The 5561-nt window shown below is 37.1% G+C and overlaps 1 protein-coding gene and 1 non-coding gene across 2 annotated transcripts in view; one reads left to right on the top strand and one right to left on the bottom strand.

The window, feature by feature from the left end:
* The window catches only part of FARSB (phenylalanyl-tRNA synthetase beta subunit), a 55512-nt gene that overhangs the window by 13155 nt on the left and 36796 nt on the right, over window positions 1–5561 (bottom strand). The window lies entirely within an intron of this gene.
* On the top strand, window positions 332–404 carry TRNAG-UCC. Its single transcript has one exon. It is a non-coding gene; the product is annotated as a tRNA-Gly (tRNA).

Here is a 5561-nt window from a genome sequence, read left to right as displayed (position 1 = left end):
CAGCAGTAAAAAGGAACAAACCAATTGACAGACTTGAGAATTTAATCTCAAGGGTGTTATGCTGAATGAAAGAGGCCAGTCTCAAAAGGCTACATACAACGTGAGTCCATTTGCATGACATTATGGAAAAGGCAGAACTACAGCAAAGAGAACAGAGAGTGCCTAGGGTGAGATGAGGTGACGGGCGGTGGGGCGGGGAGGGAACGTGACCACTATGAGACAACATAAAGGGTTTTCTGGGTGACAGAACTATTTTGTATCTTGGAGTGTGGCTACGAAAATCTAAACCTGTATTAAAATTTAATTTTTTATAAAAGCATGTAGCGGACGTGGTTCTATAGTGTAGCAGTTAGCACATCTGCTTTCCACGCAGAAGGTCCTGGGTTCGCGCCCCAGTGGAGCCACTGTCCATGGTCTACGGCCATGCCACTCTGAACAAGCCTGATGTCTGATCTGGGAAGCTAAGCAGGGTCAGGCCTGATGAGTACTTGGATGGGAGACCACCTAGGAATACCAGGTGCTGTAGGCATAAATGATAATAATAAAAAACATATATGTAAAAAAATTAAAAACCATATAGCATATAAAGATACACTCAAATTCAATGGTGATCATTTAACTTTATACCATTATATACACTTGGAGCCTTTTAATAAATTCTGTGAGAGACTACTGCTGGAACACAAACACTGAATAAATGTTGACTGCATTTTGCTTTTCAAATCAGGAAAAGAGAAAGAACGAACTAATGTCTATCTGTGGCAACAAACTGAAAATGAAAAGCTGCTTCATATTAGCAGGCACTGAGCAATTCTTCCACAGATTTATTCTGAGATGCCCTACACGACATTACAGCAGGCCGGAGGGTGGTCGGAAGAGTTGAGGGGTTAACCAGGGAACAGCCAAAGAGCCAAAACCGACAAATGACCACTTACAACCCTGAAAGTACACTGAAGCTTTACGTTAACTTTCAAGTGGCTATTTCCTCGATTACCTAGGGAGAACAACTGACCATCAGAAGCCTGGTTACGCATGAACTTTCCAGACTGCTGCTCACAACCAATCCCAAAACAGCAAATATACTTTGCTTATGGACCGTACACCTGTCCCCCAACTATCCCCCGCTTCTCCTTTATCATAGTCAACGTAAATCCTTTCAAAACAACTTACATCTTTCTTTTCCTAACTTACTGTATAAGAGCCCATCAGTCCTAGGATGGCAGACATGACTGTCTTCTCTGCCTCATCCTGCTGCTGGTAGATGAGACTGCACGTCCCAGGACCCGGTCCTTCATCTGGCTATGGCTCAATAAATGCTTCCTTTCAGAAAAACTTTTGGCATCAAAGGTTTTTGATTAACAGTTCCCATTGCCATAACTGATGAAATATAAAATGCCTTTTACCTTCCAGATATCCAAATAAAACACGGGTATATTAAGACACTGCACTTAACTACTAAAGTAACATAAAAGTAATATAATGGGGTGAAAAAGAATAGGGAAACTGATTATCTACCATGGGCCAGGTACTTAGTACCTATCTATCAATCTATCTGTAATCTTACTTAATTCTCAAAACAATCATGTAAGATAGGATTTATTATCCCTATAAAATAGAACAGGAAAAATAAAATGGAGAAACAAAAGCTCAGAAAGATTTTGCCCAAAGTGAAGCCAACTGGCTGGAGCTAATTGTAATTAATTACATGGCTAATAAGTTACAAAACCTGGATTTGACCAGGATCTTCTGACTCTAAAACCCTCGCCCTTCCACTATACAGTGGAAATCTCTAAATGTCTAAAGGATTTAGATAAAATCTCTAAATCCCTAGAGGATTTAGATGAAAACAAATAATATAAGGGCAAATAATATACAGCAAACTATATTTGGCTATATACTTACTTAATAAAGCCAAAGATGGGCATTCTTGAAATGTTTTTGATATAATAAACAGATGTCTGAGTTTTCAAGTCTTCATATTTAAGAATTCTAGTTGAGCAACTGGAGTAAATTATTTTTAGAAGTCAGTTAACTAAAGTTTCCTAGCCATCGACAGTATTGTAACTCATGGAAAATGTATTGTAAGTTAAATGCTTCCTGAACACACGTGAAGAAATAACTGTTCTCTTGCCATATAACATTTCTTAGTACCTTTGTCCAAGGCACTACGTACTAGGTTTCCTTAGAGGGTAAAGGTCAAGGCCAGCCCAGGGCCTGCACAGACTAAACCCCCAACAATTATTTTCTGAATAAATGAATAAGGCCTGGAAAGGGAGGTAAACACAAATTACTACTTAACAAGGCCAGACCAGTCAGTGAAGCACGTTCTAAGTCAGCACAAGAGTCAGCTGATGTAGGAAAATGAGTACTGACTACTGTCACTCTCTACATTTCCATTTACAAGGATAAAGAAATTTGGTATCTAAAAGCTTTAACTGACGGTGTAAGAATAAAGATTAATATTAAAATCAGGCAGGCATAAAAACCTCACTAAACCACCACGTGCATAAACTAGAAATGAGGGCCTGACTCGTCTGTGGGACCGAACACATACACCCACCCACAGTCTCCCTCTCTCTCTCCCCTCTCCACTCCCTGAAGGGAAAAAAATGAAATGAAACAGAACTAAATCATCCCTTTCATAATACAGACTTGCTCCTGGGCATCGCTGCCATGTGGTACCCATTTGTTGGTGTCACATGCTTCCACTTTAACACACAGACGCGTATTGAAACTACTTTGTTGTTGCATTTTTTGCTGTGAGAGAAGAGCCCAAGAGTAATGCTACCATTCAGAGAGCTTAGCAACATAAACTGGAAGCTTTATTTTGGTAACCTTTGCCTTGGAATACTTATTTCCTGATCTCCAAATTATGTAAAACTTACCTTTCTGATAAGAGGAGCAACATCTGGTTTAAAGTCTTAGAATTAAAAAAAAAAAAAAAAAAAAATTACGTGATTTTGATGATCGCGATAATAAAATTACAATAAGAAAATACAGGACTTTAAAAAAAAATTATTTTCCGAGAAAAGTTTCAGAATGTTTCTCTCTCTCTCTCTCTCTCTCTCACACACACACGATAATGAGCTATATATTTTTATATTCAATTTTGCAATTTTTTTTTTTTAAAGCCACTGACTTTTAGGGTTTTGTACTAAACCCGCCACAAGAATCAGATTAAAGTCATTATTTGGGCAGCCCCTCCCAACCGCCACCGCTGAGTAGCTGGTGTTCACATTCCCCAATGGCTATTGCTCCCTCCAGACTCTGCTTCCTCATTTTTGCAAAGCTATTCCCTCTAAGGTGGCCAAATCGGAAAAAAAAGAAAATAACTACATACTCAGTTCCACCCATTCCTTCCTAGAGAAGCTGCTAGGTATAGTAAAATTGCCATTTCCTAGTATTTTGCACTGAGGGACCAAATTACATCACAAAGTTCACTGACTGCGCACCACAAAATAAGAACTATTTAAATTTCATGCCACAACTAGAGTTTGCTGGAAATGACTCAGTTCTTTATAACTCAGTTAAGAGACCTCTTGTGTCATGCCATCAAACAATTCTGCTTTTTGAATGGGCCTGCCAAGTATGTCAGCCTAAATTACCAATGTACTTCACAGACTTCAAAGTACTGCCTCGAGAAGCTGATCTAAACCACCCCAATGAGGGGCGGCTGGCCACGATTCTATAAGCGGAAAGAACATGCCAAATGGTTTTTTCAAAGAAGAGAAAGAGAAAAAGAATAGTACATACTGTCCCTTATTAGATGACTACTGCATACAAACTCACATTTTTAGAAGAGGCTCTTCCTTGGTGTCAATTCTCTTTCACCAAAGTAACAACGATTGCAAGCAAATTAGATCGTTAGGTTATGCTATCGTATACGGCACAATCTGGAAAAGGGCATAGTCTTCAACCTTTCCCTCTCTGTTCTCACAAACGAGATGCTAGGAGAAAGCCCACTGGGAAATGAAAAAGGCTTCCAGGGTAGTAAGTGGTGACTGACATGGAGCCTGAGATTAACAGTCTGGCCAAGCTCAGAAAATGACACAAGGCACCCTGATTTCTAGTCTCTTCCTGCCAATAACCGTCTTTAATACTGGTCCCCAGGAGACTGAAGCTTTACATATCTCCTGAACAATTCCAGTGTATTAAATGATTCACGAAACCTATAGGAATCCTGTGAAGATATAAACCTTAAAAAATTATATCTAATATGGGAAAACAGGAAACCTACACACTCTTGGTAAGACTGCAAATTTGTAAACTAAGTCCTTTTTGGAAGAGAATTTGACAAGACAGCAAACATTTAATGCTCATACCTATGGCCTGACCAAGTCTTTTTCTAAAAATGCGTATTTGTGTATTTGTATAAGAGTATGAGGACAGTCATTGCAACAGACATATTTTAGCAAAAACCTGGTAGCAATCTAAATATTCGGCATTAACAATCTGAATAAATTATAGTACATCCATACAATGGAATATTATGCAGCCATTAAAAAGAATGGGGTAGACAGAATGTGTTCATAGGAAAAAGCAAAAAGAATAAATCGTAATTCCACTGGTGTAAACCAAAAAAAGATTTATCCGTTATCTATGGCTATATAAAGGAATGTAAAACATACAGCTGGACATGCATAGAAAATGTCTGGCAACTAATTCTAAGAGTAGGATTAGGGAGAAGCTGGATATGTGTAATATGTGTATTTTTTTTTTAAATATCATGGGAACAGAATTAGTTTTAAATTAGAAATATATATTTGATGAAGTTTTTAAGAATATTACAAATATATTTTCAATTTTGAAAACAAATAAGAACAATTATCCTTAAAAAGCATCTATAGTATAGCACCGAAATAGAGTTTTTCTCTTTTAAATAATACTGCAAGCCAAGAAAAAAGTGTGAGGAAAAATCTATAACCTTCTCAATGCATGAAGGAAAAAGTTATATCCTTGTGGGTTGGCTTTTATTTAGTTAACATAAACCTGGAATAGATTTTTATCTATTAAAAAAATATAATATGCAACGCATGACAGAGCACATTATACTCACGTTAACAGATCTTAACTATGTGGAACCAAACATACTAAAATAACTTTTTATATTAAAAATGATGTTATTTACACAGTTAAGATGCCATCACATATGCGAATGATGCTACTTCAGATATTGTTAATGTCAATGTTCCTTACACCCAGATTTTTTGAATTATTAATTGGAAATTCTACATGCCAAAAATATGAAGTAGTAAAATTAAATTAATCTAGACTGATGACATAAGCTCTCTCCAAAAAACCACATTCCACATGTAGATGCTAGGTAATCTTCCATTATTTGATGGCTGCAGAATCAACGGATAATTTCTCAGAGCTGAAGTATTTCTCAAGCTCAAAATGAAAACACTTTTATTGAATTCTTTATCAAGCAAAGAATTATAGAAAAACTATAAAGATCCGGCTCCTCTATTTTAGTAGGTCACAATATAAGAAATACACGAATGGTACAAACCGACAGCCAAACCGAATCATAAAAGAATAGTGAAATTAGTTACGATCCA

Source organism: Pteropus vampyrus, unplaced genomic scaffold, assembly GCF_000151845.1.
Source record: "Pteropus vampyrus isolate Shadow unplaced genomic scaffold, Pvam_2.0 Scaffold42, whole genome shotgun sequence".
Classification (NCBI taxonomy): domain Eukaryota; kingdom Metazoa; phylum Chordata; class Mammalia; order Chiroptera; family Pteropodidae; genus Pteropus; species Pteropus vampyrus.
Note: the sequence above shows the minus strand (reverse complement) of the source record. Positions and strands in the feature narration are given on the sequence as shown.